General features: G+C 39.2%; 1 protein-coding gene across 35 annotated transcripts in view; it reads right to left on the bottom strand.

Moving 5' to 3' along the window:
* The window catches only part of NRCAM (neuronal cell adhesion molecule), a 307399-nt gene extending 284298 nt beyond the window's left edge, over nt 1–23101 (bottom strand). For all 35 annotated transcript variants that reach the window (XM_050785151.1, XM_050785174.1, XM_050785161.1 and 32 more), the window contains exon 1: nt 22788–23101. The gene's annotated coding sequence lies outside the window, so the exon portion shown is untranslated. The remainder of the gene's footprint in view (nt 1–22787) is intronic.
* Nucleotides 23102–24113: the final 1012 nt, after the last annotated feature.

Below are 24113 nucleotides of genomic sequence, written 5' to 3'. Positions count from 1 at the left end.
TTTAATTACAAAAAGAAACTGAGTGGAGACATCAGCAGTTGCACATTGCAGGGGAGACATGCCACAGATTTACTACAAATCAGTTACTAAACAAACAATAACAACAGCTACAAATTTCTTGGGGTAGAGAAAAGCAGAAACCACAGTTGCCACTACATATCTAAAATGTCAGTATTCAATAATAACTACAAAAATTACGAGGCAAGTAAAGAAAAAGAAAGTGTGACTCATACACGGTAGGGAAAAAAACTATCAATACAAAATGCCCCTGAGCAGTCCTAAACAGATTTAGCAGACAAAGACTTCTAATCAGCTATTATAAACATGTTCAGAAACTATCATGTTTAAAAATTAAAGGAAAATATGATGCCAATTTCTCAACTAATAGATAATCTCAATTAAAAAAATAATTTAAAAAATAATTTTGGAGTTGAAAAGATCAATATCTGAAATGAAAATTTCTCTACAGGCACTCATAGCAAATTTGAGAAGGCAGAAGAAGAAATTAGTGAACTAGAAAACAGATCAACAGAAATTATCTAATTTGAAAAAACACAGAGGAAAAAGTTTTAAGAAAAATAAGCTGAGTCTCAGAAACCCGTGGGACAACATCAAGCGTACCAAATAAGTACCATGCTAGTTCCAAAAGCAGAGGAGATGGGGAGAAGAGGGGGTCGAAAAATATTTGACAAATAATAGCTGAAAATCTCCCGAATTTGATGAAGCATACTAATATACAGATCTAAGAAGTTCAACAAACTCTAGTCAGGAACAATAGACACTAGGTCCTGGCTGAGGGTGGAAAGAAAGAAAGAAAGAAAAAGAAGGAAGGAAGGGAGGGAGGGAGGGAGGGAGGGAGGGAGGAAGGGAAGGAAGGAAGGAAGGAAGGAAGGAAGGAAGGAAGGAAGGAAGGAAGGAAGGGAAGGAAGGAAGGAAAGAATTCACACACTTATACCACCCTTCCTCTCTCCCAATCTTCAATAGCAAAATAGATGAGCTACAGAGATCAAAAGATTCTTCACAAGCAGACCAACCAGTTGCAAAGTGTGAGTTTTACAAAGACTCTGAATGAGATGTAATGTAAAACCAAGAAACAAACAAATGTAACATAAATGAGAGAATTTTAATATCGATTAGATATTCTAATATAGGAATAATATGTTTAATTTTATTTACGATAATGATGTGTTTATGTTCCAAAGAGCTATGACCTTTAAGAGATACTAAAATATTTACAGATAAAGTGATATGCCTCCAGGAATCGGTTGTAGGTTAATTCCTTGGGAATGGATTCCAGATTCTTTATGAATTTGCATTTATTGAAGCAAGGTAATGAATACAGGGGAGCTGATTTTCTATTCTCTCTGCTTTTGCATTTAAAAAATTTTTTCATAACAAAATTTTAGTAAAGATAGTATATTCAGCTCACTATTGACATCACAATGTTTAAAAAATAAAACACTACAATTACTTTTTTTAAAAAAGCAGCAGGAAAAAAAATGACACCACCTACAGTGAAACAACAATCCAAATAATTTATGACCTCTTATCAAAAACAAGGGAGGCAACCATTGCATACACTGTTGGTGGGAATGTAAATTAATACAACTGCTATGTAGAACAGTTTAGAGGTTCCTCACAAAGCTAAAAATAGAGCTAATATAAGATTCACCAATACCACTGCTGGGTACATACCCGAAAGGAAGGAAATGAGTATACTGAAGAGATATCCACACTCCCATGTTTATTGCAGCGCTGTTCACTACAGCCAAGACTTGAAGGCAACCTAAGTGTCCATCAACAGATGAATGGATTAAAAAAAGTTGTACTCATACACAATGGAGTACTATTCAACCATAAAAAAGGATGAGATCCTGTCATTTGCAACAACATGGGTGGAACTGAAGGTCATTATGTTAAGTGAAATCAGCCAGGCACAGAAAGGCAGACATCACATGTTCTCACTTATATGTGGGATCTAAAAAATAAAAACAATTGAACTCATGGACATAGAGAGTAGAAGGATGGTTACCAGAGGCTAGGAAGGGTGGGAAGTAGGGGGAAATGGGTAGGGGTGAGGTGGAGATGGTTAATGGGTACAAAAACAAATAGAAAGAATGAATAAGACCTATTATTTGATAGCACAACAGAGTGAATATATTCAATAATAATTTTATTGCATATCTTAAAATAACTAAAAGAGTATAATTAGATTGTTTGTAACACAAAAGATAAATGCTTGAGGGGACAGATGTCTCATTTTCCATGATAAGATTATTACACATTGCATGCCTGAATCAAAACATCTCATGTACCTCACAACTATACACACCTATTATGTAGCCACAAAAATTAAAAATTTAAAAACAAAACAAAAAACAATGGAGGTCTGAAGGCAGTAGAATAAAATAATCAAACTACTGAAAGAAGGAAAAAATCTATCAAGACTATCCCACAGTGATCCTTCAAAAACAAAGCCAAAAAACCCACATTTCCATGTAAACAAAGACTTTATAAAGCAATACTTAGAGCACTAAATGGAGTATTCATATATGTAATATAAATGACAATAACAACATAAAAGAGTGGGGGAGGAAAAGGAGATGTATTGAAGTAAAGCTTTTATATTTTATTAGAATTAAATTAGTATTATTCTGAAGTAGAGTAAAATAAGATGCACATTATAATGACTAGAGCAACCATTCAAAAATAGTTCAAGAAAAAAAGAATAAAAACAAGTTACTGAAACCAACTCAAGGAGACATGGAAAATCTAAATAGGCCTATAAGAAGTAAAAAAAAAAAAAAAAAATTAAGAATTTAAAATATTCCCAAAAGAAAAATTCAGGCCCAGATTGCTTCACTGGTGAATTCTATTCTTCCACAAACTTTCAAAAAATAGATGAGAGAACACTTCCCAACACAATCTATAAGGCCAGTTTTACTCTGGTAACAAAATCAAACCAAGGCATTATAAGACCAGAAAACTACATATCAATATCCCTAAGGAACACAGAAGCAAATATCCTAAAATATTAACGATCTGAATTTGGCAGCACATAAAAAGGATGGTACAATATGGCCAAGTGGGATGTATTGCAGAAGTTTGTTTTAACATCCAAAAATCAATTAATATAATATACTATATTAATAAATGACAAAAATCACATTATAGTTTTAACAGATGCAGAAAATGCATTTAAAAAAATTCCTTTCATGATAAAAAAAAAATTTCTCAACAAGCCAGAATAGAAGTAAATTTCTCAACTAAATAAAGGACTTCTATTAAAAAATCCACAGTTAACATACCTAATATGAAAGGGTGAAAGCTTTCCCCCTAAGATTGGGAACAACACAAGGATGTCCACTCTCACCAGTTCTATTCAACACTGTATTGGAGCTTCTGGTTAGTACAATAAGGAACATAAAAATCAATGGCATCAAAATAAGAAAGGAAGAGTCAAAACTGTCTTTATTCAGAGACGACACAAATGTAGGAAATCCTGAGAAATCCATTTTTAAAAACTACTAGAATTAATAAACAAATTTAGCAAGATATAGGATGTAAGGTCAATTTTCTTTCTACACATCACTAACAAACGATCTAAAATGATATGAAGGAAATAATTCCATCACAATAGCACCACAAAAAATAAAATACTTTAAATTCAACAAAAAATGCAATATTTGTACATCAAAAATTCAAAGCATTGTTAAGAGAACATGAAGAAAATCTAAATAAATAGACATTAAATGTTATGAATTGGAAGATTTGATATTAAGATGGCAATTCTTCCCAAGTTGATCTATTGATTTAATGTACTACCTTAAATCATAGCACTTTTTTCCATGAAATTAACAAAATCTTAAAATGTATATGGAAAACTCTTAAAAGAAAACATGTGAGTAAATTTTTGTGAACTTGAGTGAGGAGATAAATGTAGAACAGTTTAGAGGTTCCTCACAAAGCTAAAAATTCTTAAATATACCACCAAAAGCACAAGCAACAAAAGAAAAAACAATTACATTGAACTTAACAAAACGAAAAACTTTTTTGCCTCAAAGGGCATATCAGGAAAGTAAAAAGACAACCCACAAAATAGGAGAAAAATATTCGCAAGTCATATATATGATAAGGAACTTGTATCCAGAAAATATTTTTACAAAACAAACTCAATAATCAGAAGATAAATGACTCCGTTCTAAAAACCGGCAAAACATTTAGACATTTCACCAAAGAATATACACCAGTAGCTATGGGAATATGCTCCACGTTAATAGTCATTAGCAAAGTGCAAGTAAAACTACCATGAAATACCACTCCACGGTCACTAGAATGGCCATAATAAAAAAGACAGGCAAGCCGGGCATGGTGGCTCACGCCTGTAATCTCAACACTTTGGGAGGCTGAAACGGGTGGATCACCTGAGGTCAGGAGTTTGAGACCAGCCTGGCCAACATGGTGAAACCCCATCTCTACTAAAAATACAAAATTAGCTGGGTGTGGTGGCGCATGCATGACTGTAATCCCAGCTACTAGGGAGACTGAGGCAGGAGAATCGCTTGAACCCAGAGGCAGAGGTTGCAGTGAGCCGAGATTGCACCGTTGCACTCCAGCCTGGGTGACAGAGCAAGACTCCACCTCAAAAAAAAAAAAAAATGACAGGCAATAATACTACAGATTGGCAAGGATGTCAAGAAACTGTAACCTTCATGCATTCCTGGTTGGGAAAGTAAAACGATACAGCCACTTTAAAAAACAGTTTGGCAGTATCTTAAATCATAAATATAACTATACCATACAAGCCAGTAATTCCACTAGTAAGTATCTATCAAAGACAAATGAAAACATAGGGACACATAAAGACTTGTATGCTAATATTCATAGCTGCATTATTAATAACAGTCTCAAATTGGAAACAGTCCATATGTCCACCCACTGGTAAATAGATAAACTCAATGTGGTATCTACATACCAGAGGATACCACTGATACACGTTACAACATGGAGAACCCTCAAAAACATTATGCTACCTGAAAGAAGCCAGACATAAAAGATTCTACAGTATATGATTCCATTAATATGAAATGTCCAGAAAAGGCAACTTTGTAGAGAAAGGAAACAGGTCAGTGGTTCCCATGGGATGAGAGCATAGTTTGACTGCAAATAGGCTCAAGGAAATTTTGGGGGGTGATAAAAATTTCAAAATTGGATTGCAGTGATCATTGCTATGTTAGTTTTCTACTGATGCATAACAAACTACAACAAATCTTGAGACGTAAAGCAACACACATTTATTATCTCAGCTTCTCCTAGGTCAGAAGCCCAGGCATGGCCAAGGTGGTTCTCCTAAGTCTGCAATCAAGGTGTCATTTAGGCTGCTTTCTCATCTGGAGCTCGGAGTCCTCTTCCCTGCTTACTTAGGTTGTTGGCAGAATTTAGTTCCCCATGAAGAACTGCAGTTGCCCTTCTTCATAAGCAATTCATAACATGGTTGTTAGCTTCTTCAAAGCCAGTAGGAGAGTGTCTCTTTCATAACAATCCTTTTTTTCCCCCTTTTTTAAGTTTCTTGTACAATATTTATCTTAGGTCTCATAACAGTCCCTTTTAAAGGATTTACACCTAATTCAGGCCCAACTAAGATATCTCCCTTTCCATTGACTCATAATCAACTGACGTGGGACCTTAATTATATCTGCAAAATCCCTTCACCTTTGCCATATAATGTTACCTAGTTATGAAAGTGACATGCCAACATAGTCACAGGTCCCACACACACTCAAGAAGAAGGTATCACACGTGGGCATGCACACCAGGGGTGAGAATCTTAGGGGTCATAACAGAATTCTGCTTACCATAGTTGCACAATTTATAAATTTATTAATAATTGTATACGGATGATTCATGGCTTACAATGGTTCAACTTACGATTTTTTTGACTTTACAATGGGCTTATTGGGCTGTAGTCCCATTGGAAGTAGAGAAGCATCTGTACTTAATGTGGGTCATTTGACGATACGTAAAATATACCTTAATAAAGTTATAAAATATATTTTACAACAAAATGTTGTCCATAGTACCATAATTCCATTTTTAAATTTGGGTTACATTTTTTTTTTCATTAAGTGAATTAAGCCAAGGACTTAAGGAACTGATCCAACAGAAAAAAGTTTTCTAAATTCATCAACCATACCCTTTAAAATTTGTTACACCAATTAATTTACAGTAACCACTTCACACACAAGAGCACAGCAGTCAACTTTTCCACTAGTTGGGTTTTACTCCTCTGTCAGCTTTCTTAGTAATGAATGGAGGCTCACTTATACTCAAAGATTTCAGATTTCCAAAGATTTCTCTGCTAGGGAGTGGCTCCATTTTGAGCTTCCCTCAAAGTATGAGCAGCAATGTTTAGTCACATAAAGCCCCCATTTTGCCAGCTGCACACTTCCTAAAATTTCATTCACCCAAAGGTCAGAAGCTGTGAGTTCTGGAGTTCTTGATGGTGTCCTGGGAATGCCTTTCAGGTCTGGCTGCTCACAATATTTTTGTGTGTGCTGAACTGTTATCTAAAACTAAGTATTTCCTAATTTCAGCCTACTCTGAGAACCTTCAGCTTTTAAAGAGCTTGCTGTATAAAAAACACAACAGGCCTCTGTAATTCTACTTCAGGTACGATCTGGACACCATGAAGCACTGCAAATTCCCTAAGGGGATGCCCATTCATGTCAACTGGATGGTTATCTTGTAGGTTTGTTGTTCTTAAGCCCAAATTTAATTGTTACCATGGAAATAAAACACAAAAGGAGTTGTCCATCCTGGAAAATAAAAGCCTTTAGAATTCTCATTCAAGGAGTTAATGTTAAATATGGGAGAAACTCTTCTGCATAATTTGTTTTTGTGAAAATAAAATTTTTTCCTTGAGAATATGCAAATGTTATCTTACTATGTAACATTTGGACCCCCAACGTATAAACAAAATTTTAAAACTAATAATTTACATATTTTTAAACATTAGGGTCATTTGCTTTTTGCAATCCTATTGACTAAAACAGCTACAATATCGGATCACTCAAAGAACTTTAGAAGCTTTTTTCAATTAGTCAAGGATGCAATTACATCATTTGAATGTACTGTAGATTAGATTAGACTATCTATGCTTGCCTAAATAGCATCTTCAGGACTCAGTTCTCTATACAACATTCCCCTTAGAAGTTTAGGTCATAACTATAACTCTCAACATGCAGAAGCTAAAAGTCCATTTCCTTGTTATTTATCATAGTAGCATGACACAGTAACGCGCAGGAATTACAACTGAGGGATAAGGGTCAAATTCCTTGGGTCAGAATCCTAGCTCTGAAACTTAGCAGCTATGTTATTTTAATCATTTAAACTCCCTAAGCTTCAGTTTCCTCATATATAAAATGGGTATAATAGCATAAAGCAGAGGTTGAAAAATTTTGACCATGGGCCAAATCTGGCCTGCCACCAATTTTGAAACGAAAGTTTTACATGGCCATGCCTGTTCATTTATATATTGTCTATGAGAATTTTTGGATTTATATTTTATTTTTTTTTTTTTTTTTTATTTTTTTTTTTTTTTTTTTTATTCAAATAGCCTAATTTTTTTTTTTCATTTGCCTAAATTGTACTATTTTATATAATAAATTTTACATTTTATATATTATTCTTTTTTTTTTTTTTTATTTATTATTTTTTTTTTTTTTTTTTTTTTTTTTTATTTTTTTTTTATTTTTTTTTTTTTTTTTTTATTTTTTTTTTTTTTTTTTTTTTTTTTTATTTTTTTTTTTTTTTTTTTTTTTTTTTTTTTTTTTTTTTTTTTTTTTTTTTTTTTTTTTTTTTTTTTTTTTTTTTTTTTTTTTTATTTTTTTTTTTTTTTTTTTTTTTTTTATTTTTTTTTTATTTTTTTTAAAACCAATTTTTTTTTTTTTTTTTTTTTTTTTTAATTTATTTTTTTTTTTTTTTTTAATTTTTTTTTTTTTTTTTTATTTTTTTTTTTTTTTTTTTTTTTTTTTTTTTTTTTTTTATTTTTTTTTTTTTTTTTTTTTTTTTTATTAATTTTTTTTTTTTTTATTTATTTTTTACATGCCAAATAGTTTTATTTCTTTATAGTCATTTATATATTGTCTATGAGAATTTTTGGAGACATCAAATAGCCTACAATGCCTAAATATTTGTACTATCTTTATAGAAACAATTGGCTAGCTTCTGATATAAAGGGTTTTTGTGAAGATTAAATGCAATAATTCATTAAGGTGTTCCATATAGTTAAGCAACCAATAAATGGCAGGGATGATTGTTATTTATTAATAGTAATAAGTTATAAAAATCATTGTGATCTCATTTCCTAAAATTCAGAGAGACAACTTTACATATAATACCTTGGGAGCAGGGTGCCATACAATAATACCTTGGGATCAGTAGGCTCAGCCTCCTTTTTTTGATGAATTGGTCATGGAGGTGGCTGAGGTAGTGTGATCACAGGATGTGATGTGCAGCTGTCAGTGCAGGGCAGGGAGCCCGGTGGGTCACAGACAGCAGCTGCCACGAGTCATCCATTCCAAGTAATTGATACTCTGCCATTCCGTGATGGAGGATCTCTTGGTCACAGGTGTATAACACATGCATATTCCTGACTGGCCCCACTTCTAACTGTGCAGAGGAGACCAAAGAGGGAGTGGGGAGGGCTGGAATTATGCTTAGACGATGACCAGAGCAGGTGCAGGTAGCCACAACACAGCCTATTTCCATTTTCCAGGTAGTAACTGGTTTTCCAAGATGTATTCTGTTGTCCAGAACAGGAAAAAAGATGGGGTGATCTAGTACATAAAATTCTAAAACGTGAGTTTGATGCAAGAAAATATAGACTAACCATTCAAAGTAATAAAATGTATCTAAAGCTGGTGATTTACCACAGAACTGGCATTGCTGGTCCCATGTTAGTACATCTGCAAACAGACTTTGGTCAACCACCAAATATGACAGTGTTATCCATAAATCTTTCAAACTGTCCTTAGAACTTTGTCTTTCAGGGCAAATATGTAAAAGATCTAAAGAGCTCATATTGAAACAGTGATATTCAGATACAAACTATTGCCTGTTCTCTGCTCCTGTCTAGGGCCTTAAACATGTCAATCAATTTTCACCTCACTTCCTTGTGTGTTAAAAAGAAGCTGCAAGAAATAAAAATAGTCATAATTCAAAATTATTTTCTGCTGGATGTTGGTAGATTCTCATTAGTCACTCCTGTCAGGATCATAAATAAACTTATGTCTGTAGCACGGAAAGAACATATTCACCAGGAGGAAACCCCAAATTGGCAAATGGTCTATATATTAAAATGAGATCAGTGAATGACACAAACTCAGAATTGAAAAGTTCTCAGTGTTCATCCCAAGAATCTTCCTACCAAATAATCTCGTTGCTATTATTTAAAACAATTAGACCCTTTTTTTGTATGTCACAGTTCATTAAACGCCATACACATGACATTAGTAGGTAAGGTCATTTTCCTGGAGGAGCTCACCATCCAAGACAGACAAGGCTGTCGCTGGCAGGAATGAAGAACAGCCATTCACACCAAGTGGGCAGACATCATAAAGGAGCAGCCAAAATGGTTTTAGAGTTCACAGCATATTCAAATTAATATTCAAGTTGAAGCAAAGCTCTTGACAATTCTGTTTCTCCAAATAGATAGTGGTGCTGCCTGATTATAGCTAGCTGGAAAATCCTCCACAATGCCATTTTTACCCTGCCCCACTGAAACAGCATTCAAGCTGACGTTGTCCAAGAGCTAGCTCATTTAAGGCTTTGCTTTCCTCAGCATGAGTAAATATCAGCAACTGTAACATTTTTCACGTGGAAAGAAACCTTATGACTACCAAGGCACAGCACAGGCACCTGTAGAGACTTAAACAAAATATGTACCTTTAAGTTACCAGGTGATGAAAATTTACACTTGATGGAGGCAGCAAAGTTGCAGTTGATTATAATCAAAAAAGGTAATCAACTAAACTACCAACTTCAAACATTTGTCCAGGTAATAAAATTAATACCCTCTTCACCACTCCCAGCATCTCTGTGCCTTAATTCAAGGAATAACTTTCTAAACAGCCAATTACTATATATGTATTCCTTTGGTACACAAAGTATACAGATATAGATAGATAGATAGATAGATAGATAGATAGATAGATAGATAGATAGATAAATAGATACAGGTGTAGGTATAGATTCAGATATAGATATAGATGATGAGATAGAGATAGAGATACAGTTGGCCTTCTGTATCCCTGGGTTCTGCATCTGCAGATTCAACCAATCACTGATGGAAAGTATCCTTAAATAAATAAATAAATAAAACAATGCAACAATTTAAAATAATATAAATTTAAAAACAATATAGTGTAAGAACTATTTACATAGCATTTACATTATAATCTAGAGATGATTTTAAATATATGGAAGGATGTACATAGGTTATATACAAATACTAAACCATTTTATATCAGAGACTTGAATAGCCTCGGATTTTGATATCCTGGGGGTTAGGGGGTGGTCTGAGAACCAATCTTCCTTGGATACTGAGGGAGGACTCTGTAGACATAGATATATGACACAGAGGTATGGGAAAGCTGTATTCTCTCTCTCCCTGTCTCTCTTTTTTTTTTTTTTTTTTTTTTTTTGGTAAGAATAGGTTTAGAAACAGACGAACTGTTATTGTATTCTGTATTAGTTTGCTGGGGCTGCTGTAACAAAGTACCACAAAATGGAAGGCTTGCACAGCAGAAGTTTATTATTTCATAGTTCTGGAGACAGGAAGTCCAAGATCCAAGTGTCGGCAGGGTTGGTCCCTTCTAAGGGCTGTGAGAGAGAACCTGTTCCACCCATCTCTTCCGGCTTCTGGCGGTTTGCTGGCAACCTTTGGCCTTTTTTGGCTTGTAGATCTCTGCCTTCATTTCCACAGGCCTTCTTCAACTCTGCCTGTCTCCAATTTGCCTCTTTTTATAAGGACACTAATCATATTGGATTGGGGCCTAACCTAATTATCTCACTTTAACTGTAAAGATCCTATCTACAAATAAGGTCACATTCTCAGGCACTGGGGGTTGGGACTTCAACATATGAATTTTAAGGGACATAATTCAACACATAACACATTCCCATTTCTAAAACTCTGTGTTGACAGAGTCCAGGTCAATAATGATTACAATGTTTAATTTCCATCTCTTCACTGAGGTGCAGAGGAACGGAATTCATGCAAAATACCTCAACTGTATATACAAACCTGCTCATAAGCCACACTGCATGTATCTCCCATTATTTCAAACTTCTAAGTACGTGCAGTTTGTACACTAGATGAATTTAATATATTAAAATGGTTTCATGCTTTATTGGTTTATGGGGTTGCTAGTTAGTCATGCCTGACACACAACAAAATTATTGACTGTCCTTTCAAAAAATATGAATGGATTATGGCTTGAAATAAGATACAATTAGATTTACGGACATTGACTGCAACTGAAAAATAAAAAGTTCCTTCTCAGAAGGAACACTGCTGACACCTTTGCTGACTGTCATTTTATGATATTGACTCGACATGACTTTAACATATAGATTATCATTTTTTTGGAGAGTAAGATTATAATTCGTGTTTTGAGAACAGTCCTATCCTGCAGCATCAATAAGGGTATCAATCTCCCAGGCTGCAGTGTAAGACCACTTCATTTATTCAAAATCAAGTAGCCACATATATTGTTAAGAATATATGATACATACATATGCCTGAAGCAAGTTTTTGGTGCAAAAACTGTCAAGTGCATTCTACGTAATAACATAGATTTATGTCATCTTTCTCTCTCAGCACTTTCATTTTATCATCATTTGTTACAGTCACATACCCTTGTGAGGTAGGGTTGGGTGGTGACAAAGATTTTGTGTTTTATCTCTATTTTCTAAATAAAGAAAAGAAGTACTTAAGTAACTTTTCCAAAGCCATGCAGTGTACTGAGGTTTCTTAATCTATGTGGAGTAGCCTAGTACTTCTCAAATTTTAATTAACCAAAGATGTTACATAACTTTTTATTCTAGGTGTCTCTAATATGGCACCACTGCCCTGAATCCAACCCCTATAACCCACTAACTAGTTAGGAAAGGCCATGCTGTAATTCAACTCACATCTTAGGGGAGAAAGTTCCATTTTTAAAGCTACAGCATGAGAGCTTCTGATCTGTTGCACATACCAGTCTCTTCGCTTTTCATTTCAGTTCTGTGTGCCTCACTTCTGATTTCTTCAAATTCAGAGGGTAGAAAGCAATCTCAGAAAGTGCTTAACTCAGTCAGTGTGCAGCCACCCAGAGACCTCCGGAGGAAAATGACAAGCACCAGTTTCAGACAGTGAAGGAAAAGGAAAGCCGTGTGCAAATCTGGAATCATCTGCCATTAGCAAAGGTAGAAAATTATAGAGGAACTCTTTTGGGTCACAAGGATGTCATTTAGACCTCCACAGCAGCAATTTTTAAAATAGTACCCTTCTGGATTGAATGATTTCACCTGCTTGCTCAAGTGCCTAATTTAGAACCAGCAAGCAAATTACAATCTACAGAGTCCAGGCATGAAATTATAAATGTTTGGTTTCTCATGGTCTAGACTTTATCTATGTCTTCAAACCAGGGCAAAGAACAAAACCCCCCAATTTTCTCCAACAAAGATCCACCTGACATTCTGACATTTTGCAATATTCATGTATTCAGTCATTCACTTTTGCACTCACTCATTTATCAAATTTGGGGGCTGTCAGATACATACCACCATGCATAATGTGAAGAGCAGCTCAGGCTCCTCGCAGAACAGAGCAAGGATTGTTTCCGAAGTTAGAAGACATGGGGAAAGCTAAGATAAGCAAGGGCCCCAAATGCCTGGATGACTGTTTAGTTATCTGCTTTCCTTTATCATGCAGACTTGGCCCCTCAATGTTATTTAGAGCAAATATCAAATATTTTTATACAAACATATATTCTCTCCACATTTACAACCTATGTTTTTTTGTGTGTTTTTTCTTTTTGAGATGGAGTCTCGTTCTGTTGCCCAGGCTGTAGTGCAAGTGCATGATCGCAGCTCACTGCAACCTTCGCCTCCTGGGTTCGGGCGATTCTCCTGCCTCAGCCTCCTGAGTAGCTGGGGCTACAGGCGCCCACCACCACACTCAGCTCATTTTTGTATTCTTTTAGTAGAGATTGGGTTACACCATGTTGGCCAGGCTGGTCTCAAACTCCTGACCTCAAGTGATCCTCCCGTCTAGGCCTCCCAAAGTGCTGGGATTACAAGCGTGAGCCACCACACCCAGACCCACCTGTCTACCTCTTTACTAATTTTTATTTAGCCTTATTTGCTTAGGTTTCACTTGGTATCTATTTGCTCTTTCAAGAGACTATCTACTTAGATATTTCTGAAAATTTTTTCATGAATTGAACTTTGATACATTACAAGAGCTCACTCATCATATAATCCTTATGCAAAGTGAAGAATCCTGTTTGATGTGAACAGTCACCCTATATGGGTTTGATAAGTTCACACTTTTTCTTTTTTCTTTTTCCTTTTTTTTTTTTTTTTTTTTTTTTTTTTTTTTTTTGAGACAGCTTCTCGCTCGCTCTATTGCCCAGGCCGGTGGCACAACCTTGGCTCACTGCAACCTCTGCCACCTGGGTTCCAGTGATTCTCCTGCCTCAGCCTCCCGAGTAGCTGGGATTACAGGTGCACACCACCATGCCCGGCTAATTTTTGTTTTTGTATTTTTAGCAGGGAGGGGTTTTACCATGCTGGCCAGGCTAGTTTCAAACTCCTGATCTCACGATCCGCCCACCTTGGCCTCCCAAAGTGCTGGGATTACAGACGTGAGCCATTGCGCCTGGCCAAAGTTCACATTTTCATATGCTAACTTTCTCAAGCTGGGGCCACCTGTACATAAAGGAACAAAACAGCTGGAAAAGAGTGGACTTGGCTAGGAATTTAAGCTGAAATAATTTTAGCTTTCAATTCTTAGTAAATTCTTCTCAATACATTTCTTTTAAATGTAAATGTCTTATAATATTTCATTTTTGTAAGGTGACTTATGAGTTATTTATACTTTATGATGTCAAGTTACTTCAATGACCCAAAGTACTACAGTAAAATATCTCTAAAATATTTCATATTGAGTGATAATATGAAGTGGAGACTATTCTCCATTAGCCAGGCAATAGCCATAAAAACTTTTATTCTTTTCCCTTTCTCTTTCTTTCAAATTTTAAGCTATTACCTTTACAGTATTTTGTTCTTCACTTTCTCTTCACTGAAAATTTCTCTGGCTCCATCTGCCATAGGACACTTCTTGGGGATGTCATAATTCTTCCTATTCATCTGAGCCTCCTCTCCATCTGAATCCTTCACATTCCTTCACCTCCACTCTTCATTCCCAGTTCCAGCAAACAAGTCTGATGATGAACTCACTCCCTCTCTGCTGTTTAATAAACCTCCTCTCCCCACCCCGCTCATGGTTTTAGGACAGCAATGGACCCCTGACATCTATTTACCTTCCACTATAATTTCACATCACAGTAACCATTACTAGAAACATATACATAACCATGGAGTTTTTTAAACCCCAGCACATCTATCAAAATGCAATTTACCTTAAAATTCATGAAACACACAAGGTATATGATTCATGTAAAACATAACATGCCGTGTAAGTTAATATAATCATTCTGAAGTAAATTAGGTGTTGTTTACGTTACAGTATTTATTATGTCTGAATTTCCATGTTACTAACTGTTCAAATATTGCCATGTCAATGTTATTTCCCTAAAAGTAGAAATATTCATTTGAATGTACTAAATATACATTTACAAAAATGGCTTTTAGCCATCATGCTACTAACATCAGAAGAAAAGACTATGTTGAGTCATTTAAGTAGTCAAAAATGCCAAAGTAAAATTTGGTTAATGTTTCAACTCTGAATTTTTCAGTTTTCAAATACTACAATTTTTCCATTTCCAATTGTAGTTTTACAGAATATCAGGAAGAATTTCAAATTACCCAAATTGAAAGTACCCTCTACCTCCTAGTAGCTGCTTTTATTATTCTAGTGATGCACACACTAGAAAACATTTCCTACCAAAACGTTTTGAATCAGATGCTGCCTCACAAAATGAATGGAAAACCATGTGCCATAGGAAAAACTTCAAGAGCAAATATAAGAGTGATGGACTCCCACCGGGAGCAGAAAGCCAAAATCACACTTCATAAATATACTTATCTGGGAAAAAAAACACTGGTTAGACAATATTTGGGACAGATGCATCTTGTCACACATCAAAACAATCTGTGGACAACACCAAAACACTGTGATGCAATTTTACAAGGGAAGCTGGTTGGGCATTTCTGTATTTATTCAACTAGATAATAGAGGGGAAAGCTGCAGAACAGTCAGAAGAATATTTGCAATGCAATTAGATGGGACAAGTGCATCTGAGTGAGCGCCAGACACAGGGGCCTCCCTTTAATTCACACAGCCCAATGTCTTAACGCAGCGTACAGCAGCAAACTGCACTTCCTACAGTCTTAAAACTTTTGTCAGTTAACTAGATGTTTACCAAGTGCCTCGCTTGGGCACTCAACATTTCGGGTGTGCCATCCAGCTCTACGTAGGTTGTTCCAACACCATCTGTCACTTAAGCTTCCACAGATTCAAAAATTTCAATTCGAACTAATCTACTCGGCACTCAAACTGAAGCTATAATTCAAATTTCGACATGAAGCTTGAATTCCTTTTCAGTGTTCTTCAACTTTGACCCAGCTCCCCCCTCCCTTCACTGAAAAGGGCCAAGACAACAGCCCAGCAAGTGGGGCAGGCAAAACAGGCCTCCTTTGTTCACTTTTGTCCTTGTAGCTCTCTATTGAGGTAAGGGACTGAAAAGGCGCACCAGGTTTTGGAAGGCAGCAGCGGACTCACTCGCAAGCCATCCTTCCTCAGAGAACCAAAATACTCCAGGAGGAAACTCTTTGGACAGGCCATTCTTACCTTGAGGCATAATTAATGGAAGATTAGTACTTCCCCTTTCTCTTGAGAGAGAATCTGTCAGTGGTATTGAATATGAGTCTGTAAATGTTCGTCAAAAATGCATGCCATAAATCATGCCATTCAAATGCCAAGGACATCGAAAAGTGGCATGAAATTAGTTTTAAAGTTGAAATCTGGAGAAAAGATCACTACATGCTGAATACTCATACTGAATTTTTTGAATGCTCTCAGCCCACTTGAGAAAGATAAATCAAATTCATTGCATATTACCCCGTGGAAGACCTCCTACAGTTTTCCCTCAGATTGCTCTAGGAATAGATTTTTTTTTTTTCTGGTTACAGTGGGTTTTGAACCAACACACTATGCACATAATAAAATTTAAACATATATATTTTCAACATATATATATTCAACATATATATATTCAATGTATGTATGTTCAAAATATAGTTTCCAGCCCTTCCTACCATTATTTAATGAGAAGAATTTCAAAAGGATCACTTTTGCCTGACAGTACCTGTCATTTTCATTCTCATGTGAATTAAACAATGTTTTAGTCCAGAGCAATATGGAAGACATTCAGGAAGCACATAATACAAGTAAGATTCGTCATTCCTGTGTTCAAACTGAACATGCCATTAGGACAGTATGTGCAGGACAGGACAGGACATCAGTGGTTGTAAATTTGTTCCCTTTACCACTGGCATTTTTTTTTTTTTTTAATCTTCACTAGCTTCTTAGTCACTTGAGGGAAACCCTCCATCAGACTGTTAAAAATTACCTTTTTCTAATTTGAAATTCCAGTCTTGTAGGCCAGTAAAATAGGTCAATTAAGTTGACACCACATCTTTTTTATTAGCTCAGCTAAGCAATTATAATTGGGTGGTGAAGGTTTATGCTGTCATCTTTGAAGATTCAATGGTAGAGAGAAATGCCCAACGTGGAACTATAATTTACAACGCCAGTACATCCCTAAACATTCAGCATAAGAATATTTCTTTCTATTTTCAGATATGGGGCAAATTTGCTCTTGTTCTAGATTAAAATAATAATGCTATTTTTCGGCAGTAAAAAAAAAAAAGCATATCTGTTTAACTTACCCTCATACCAAAATCATTTAGCACAAGTGCATTACAGACAAAGGTACTCTAATTCAACATTTTAGAAAAATGACATGAATGTATGCCACCAATGGTGGCTTATCCTGGACTTGGACTACAACACATATGCTCCACAGCATCAATTTCTTGCTCGGCAGAAAGTATGTAATCAATTAATACTTTTGAAAACCATACACCTCCATATTAATAAATGTTAAACCAATAAATTAGAAATGCTGTGAATGACCTGTTCAGAATATAATAGATATTAATTTACAGCTTTAAAAGGTAACAGTGGCTGGGCGTGGTGGCTCACGCCTGTAATCTCAGCACTTTGGGAGGCCGAGGCGGATGGATCACCTGAGGTCTGAAGTTCAAGACCAGCCTGGCCAACCTGGTGAAACCCTGTCTCTACTAAAAATATAAAAATTAACTGGGCACAGTGGTGGGCACCTGTAATCTCAGCTAATCGGGAGGCTGAGGCAGGAGAATCACTTGAACCCAGGAGGCAGAGGTTGCAGTGAGCCAAGACTGCACCATTGCACTCCAGTCTGAGTGACAGGGCGAGACTCCATCTTCAAAAAAAAAAAAAAAAGTAACAGTGACTGCACTTCATACCTATTAGGATGGCTATTATCAAGAAAACAGAAAATAACAAGTGTTGGAGAAAATGTGGACAAATTGGAACCCTTGTGCATTGTTGGCAGAAATGTAAAACAGTACAGTTACTATGGAAAAGAGTATGACAATGTCTCAAAAAAAACATAGACCTACCATATGATCTAGCAGTCTCATTTCTGGCTATATATCCCAAAGAACTGAAAGCAGTGACTCAGATATTTGTACATCCATGTTCATAGCAGGATCATTTGCAATTAACCAAAAGGTGAAAGTAACCCACGTATATGTGACATATGAATGGATAAACAAAATGTGGCTTATACATACAATGAAATATTATTCGGCATTACAAAGGAAGGAAATTCTGACACATGGATCAACCTTGAAGGCACTATGGTAAGCAAAATAAACCAGTTACAGAAAGACAAATAAATATTGTATGATTCCACTCATATGAGATACTTAGGGTCGTCAAATTCATAGACTGGAAGTAGGATGTTGGTTGCCAGGGGCTGGGGGCTGAGGGGTTATGAACTACTGTTTAATGTGTACAGAGTTACAATTTGGGAAGGCAAAAAATGTTCTAGAGAGGTATAGTGGTGATGGTTGCACACAATGTGAATGTACTTAATGCCACTGAAGTATACACTTGGAAATAGTTTAATGGCATATCCTATGTCATATATATTTTACCACAATAAAAAACTAACTTAGCAAAAATGTATTTTAAATAAACATATTGCATTTGCTGCCCCATTTAAAGGCAATCTGATAATGAAGGATTTACAGTTGCTGAAGCTGAAGGTAGAGCCATTCTCCTATTTCCTTCCTCTTGTAGCTTTCAATTTTAAGAGAAAAAATAAAAATTTGTCAGTTCATTTCGGTACATCTTCCTATTCTTAGAAACTTCAGTCAAACTCACAGAAGTAGAGGGTTGAATGGTGATTGCTAGGGGGTAGGGGAATTGGGGAGATGTTCTCACCACACATACACAAATTAACTGTGTGAGGTGATAAATGTGTTTATTATTTTGATTGTGGTAATCATTTCACAATGTATATGTATATCAAAATATCATGTTGTACATATTAAATGTATACAACCCTTACCTGTCAATTATGTCTCATTAATGCTGTTGGGTGTGGGCGAAGAAACTTCAGCCTTTGATCGCCATAGAGGCTGTTTTAAACAGAAGGAGCTTTTCATCTGCCAATGCAGTAAAATGTTTAAATAAAATAAGTCACTGGATTTTTGCCCTTAGCATCCAGTTCTCTCCTCTGTCCTCACCTGCCAGAAAGGTTCCCAGAAGGGCTCCTTCAGTCAGGGAAGCATAAAATTTTAAGGGAAAAGAATATCTAAATGTATTTAATACTTTTCAAATCACTTCCTCTTAACCAATCATTGCAACAGTTGAAGACTGACCTAAAGCAATCTTTTGATTCAAACGCACAAAACTTCCTAGAGAATATGTTAGAAGCTCTACATTCCAGTTAAATTTGCTATGGGTTACCGAGCTTCTCAGATGGTACCGAGCTTCCCTTTGAAAATGAGGATGAGATTCCAATAGTTGCTGATCTATGGTGAGAATATAAGGAAAAAGCCTCAGTGCCTCAGTGGTTACCCTTTGGGGTGAGTAATGACTGGGAGGGGCCACAAGAAGGCTTTCTCATATGTGCATTACCCTGTTTCTTGATATGAGTGCTAGTTAAGTCAATGTGTTACAGTTTGTGCAAGTTCATCGGCTGTGCATTTGTGATATGTGAAAAAAATCTGTGTGGCTAAGTATGTAGCTAGGTAAAATTAGAATTAATCTTTCCAAGAACAGATATTCTGTTTGGCTCACCACTGTATCCCCACTGCCTGAAACAGTAAGCCATGCTCTCAGTAAATATTTATTAAAGAATGAATGAATGAATGAACGAATGAAATCTTTTTACCAGAAAAGCTTCCTGTGGAGTTCCATTGAATAACTCCTTTGTACATACACAATATAATATCTGTAGAGTCTATTTATATTCAATCTGTTACCCAGGGAAAATTACACCTGCATGAAAGCATTATTTGAAATGATTCTTGAAATTTTCTACAGCCCAGGTGTATACATTATCAGGACCCCCTCACACTTCTGAAGCACTTACACCTACCGATTATTGCCATCATTGTTGTATTGGCCTCACAGGAAGTATCATTTCCAACGATGCTTTGCATTCACTGTTACTGTATCGTTAACAAAAATGATGTGGTGTAAGGGCAATGGCCTTCAGTCCAAAGACCTCATCACTACCCTGCATTATAAGGCTGAGCTCTACTGCAGTTGTTTTGAAACTCGAAGGATTAGTTAGATACAATGTTGCCTGAGTCCTTTAATAGCTCTAAAATTCCTGGATTATGTAAAATGTTTAGTAACTTTCCTGTAATAAAGTAAAAAGAAGGTTGAAACAAGACTATGAGTCAGTAGGATTATGAATGCAAAATAAATCAATTTTTCCAATTGATCAGTTAATTATAATTCTAAAAGCTATTCCAGAAATAGCTGATTCCACTTTGGTTCAAATTCTCCTTTTCTACCAGTTAACATGGAGTATCTTCATAAATGTCCCCACATGTTTCTATATATTTAGGAAATAGAATGATTTCCTAAAATTGGATACTAGGGTCCTATTCAAACTCAACATCCAATTTGAGGAGTAACTCATTTGCAGTCAAAACCGTGTACAAAGGACATTCAGGGCTGGGGACTCTTTCTTTAAAGAAAAAAAGTTTTATGAAACTTTATGATGTGCCAGGAACATCTATATAATCACAGAGGTCCTGGTTACTAAGAATAGTTCAGTGACTGTAATGGGTTGGATTGTGGGTTAACAGCCACATACTCAAAGTTAACAGGAAGAAAAGAATATGTAAAGGAGTTACATGGGAATAAAAGGCTATTCCACAATACGATTCTCTGAATTACAATATTGCCTGCTACTGTGAGCTCTGCAGAGCTCAGAATTAAACGGGCTTGTAATGTATCTCCCTGGTTTTGAACACCCAGCGGTTTAGGTTTCCCCTAAATTGATAAGCCTCCAAAAGACCACATTCTCAGTCTTGGATTGTAAAGCACAAGGACAAAAGCAATCCCACTCCCCTACTTCCTAGCTGTGTGGCCTTGGGAAAGTTACTTGGCTTCTCTAAGGCTTCATTTCCTAATTTTTAAAATGGGGTTGCTGTGAGAATTAAATGAGATGATACATGTAACATGTGCAGCGCCCTGCACATCTAAAGCTCTCAAAACCGGTTGGCTATCATTACCATTAAAGCAGAAAGTATCAGTTGCCTAACTCCATTTCAGTACTTCAGCAAGTACTGCCATTATTACAATATTTTAACAACAGGGCATGGTTAGCATGATGCAGTTCCATAAAGCGGCCCAGCCTGTGAGGTTTGTATTCAGCGGTTACCGTGTTCCTTTCCAGGACCACCCCAGGGGGAGCTCCTGGTGCAGAACCAATGCCTCCTGCCCCATTACACTTGGCTCCATCTCCTCCTGAAAAAGCCTGGGGCGAGGAAGGGCCCGGTCTCTTAGACCTGCACTTCTGAGCGTTAACCATTAGGGACTCTGAAAGGAAAAGAAAGCCTCCTTCTCAGGACAGTTCTGCGCAGGTGGTAGCCAAGGGCTGGAGCCCCTGGTGCGAAGGCAGGGGCAGGAGAGAGGCGGGGTGCGAAAGAAACGCCACCGCTCGGCGCCCTCCCTCGGTGCCCGCGGCGCAGGGGCCACCCTCCAGCGTACGAGGGACGAAGATGTGGCCGCGGGCGCGGGCGGGAGGGGAGGCGATCCCGCGGGGAAGGAAGCGGCCTGTTCGCCAGCCCCGGGGCTCGGGGAGCCCTCTGGCAGCGCTTGCTGCTCTGAGGACACCGCTTTGGGAGAAATGATGACTCCCAGGCTCACCGTACCGCGACACCCCGTCCCCCTCCGCACTCTGGCAGATGCGGGCCGGGAGTGGCTGAGCTGGCCAACCGCCTGGGACCAGGATGCGGCGGCGCCCACCCGCGCGGCGTGGAGGGGGTCGGGGGCGGCGCTCGGCGCAGATGGCGCTCGCTGCGAGATGGATGCTCCAGGGCGGGTAATCACTCCTGGCTCAACACAGCGTCCCGGGCGGAGCGGATGCCAGATCCCACCGCTAAGAGCCTGGGCTGAGAAGGCAATCTTCCCAGGCAGCCCCCAGCCCGGCGCGCCAAACCCAACAAGTCCCAGCCCTTGGAGGTAGGGCGGGGCGCGGGGACGCCTGGGACCCGCACCTGTAAGACCGACAAAGCCCCCGCAAGCGCCCCACCCCTCGGTCCTCCGTGTCTCTCTCGTTCTGCCTCGATTCCCCGAGCCCTTTCCAGGCAGCGAGAGTGGAGAAGCGAAGTCGGCCTCGCCCCCTGAACTAGGCGGTAGGCACAGGTGTAGGCACTTCCGAACAAAGCCCACGCCCAGATGTGTCCGCAGGGGCCGGAACAGGCACACGCCCGTGCGCTCCTAGCCCGGCCCCCGCGCTCCTCGCCCCGCCGGCACTGTGGCGTGACGCCCCGCGCCTCCGTGCCCAAGCCCGGGAAGCCGCCGTGCCGGGCCCGCAGGCTCTCCATGCCCAACTGCCCACGAGCAAGAGCTCTGGGCAGGGCTTCCCGGAAAGCGTGGGGTGCGGGCGCGGAGCAGAAGTTGGCCACAGACCGGAGGGGGTGGTGGGTGCCGGCGCTGCTGGATTTCAGCTGTGCCCTCACCCGAGCGCAGGTCCCTCTGCTCCCTCTCGGCGCCCGCGGCAGTGTCGGGGGCCTGCAGGGGAGAAAGGAGTTGGAGATCTGCTTCGCCCCTCCTGCAGCGCTGCCAGCCGGGTGAGCGCTCGGCTGAAACCCCCGCCAGTGTCCCAGTGACAACGCAGCAGCCTCGCGCGTCCTCCTCCGCTCCGGCCGTCACCCCCGAGCAGGACCCAGTGTCACTGCCAGACGCGCAGGGAGCTACTTACGTTCTCGCGCCGCGCCCACCGCTCAGCTGTGGCGTGACTGCCCAGGACCCTGGACCGTCGGTGTCCTCCGTTCTCGATGAAGCTGTCCCCTCTGGCTGCTCCAGCCAGGCGGCCCCTGCGCCGTCCCCCGCGCCCGCGCGTCTGAGGCTCGGACTGCGGCGCGCGTCAGCCAGCGACCCCGGCGAAGCGAGGCTGGCCCCGCGCCGGCGCGCGCCCCCGCCGCTCCCGCCCTCTCCGCTCCCCCTCTCCGCTCCCCCTCCCCGCGCCGTACACTTGCCACTCCCGGCTCTCCTTTGCGTCCTCCCGTCCCCCTCCCCCGCACTCCTCCCGGGCGTCCCCCGCCTCTTCCCCTCCCGGCCAACCCCCTTTCGCCCTGCTGCTGCGACTGCAGCAAATAGGCTCCAGCCGCCGGCGCCTCGAGGGACTGGGTGGCCCCTCACCTGAGCGGCCGCGCCACCGCCAACCTCCGTCAGCCTGCGAGCGCGGGTGGGGGTGCGGGGACGGAGGGCGGGTGTGTTCCGGGGCTAGGGTGACTGAGATTTTGCTACAAAAGATGTTCCAGAAAATGGGTAGTTTTTGAATGCCACTCTCATGGGTTTAGCTTTCTGTGGGAGGTCTGTGGTCATCTAGTTTTTTCTTTTTTAAAAAGCACTTTCTTCGAAATTCATCGGTTGGGGTGGTTGAGATTGGGTGAGTGGTTTTTTGGGATTTTGTTTTGTTTTGTTTTTGCAACCGTTCTTTCCAAACACCCCCCTCCCCCAGAAAAAAGAGCCTTTAGCATAAGGCGGTTGCTGTCTATCCGCGGTAGAAATTGGGTCTTCTGGTCCTAGGGAATAGGGTTACTTCGGATTAGCGTATTTCCAGATGTGAGAGAGTATTACGGACTTTTTTTTTTTTTTTGCAATGTAAATCGAGAATTAAGATTTTTCCAACTGTGTAATATTTGAGTAAACACACTGCTTGCTGCATAGTTTAGGCGCAGGAGCCCACTCTTCACTCTATCCTGGATGGTGTTCAGGATCCTTAGCCTGACCCTTGGGTCCTCTGTAACCTACTCCGGTCTGCACACCAAATTACTTGTCTGCTGGGTATCACCCGACTTGACCACTTACAGCAGGCTCCAGCTCTTAGTGGGCTCAGCGGAGCCTTGATTCCTTCAGTTCTCTATTTCAGGAAAACATTTTCTGAGCTCCTCACCACCCCACCCCACCTCGCCACCTCCTCCACCCCCAGCCTCCAGGGTGCTAGGGCAAGATTCAGGAATGAAAAAGGTCTTGACAACCCCAGTGCTCTGTTCTAACTTCAACTGGAACTTGCACCCTCAGC

The sequence above is a fragment of the Macaca thibetana genome, chromosome 3, assembly GCF_024542745.1.
Source record: "Macaca thibetana thibetana isolate TM-01 chromosome 3, ASM2454274v1, whole genome shotgun sequence".
Lineage (NCBI taxonomy): Eukaryota > Metazoa > Chordata > Mammalia > Primates > Cercopithecidae > Macaca > Macaca thibetana.
The sequence above is the reverse complement of the archived record's forward strand: the minus strand, read 5'-3'. Positions and strand labels throughout refer to the sequence as shown.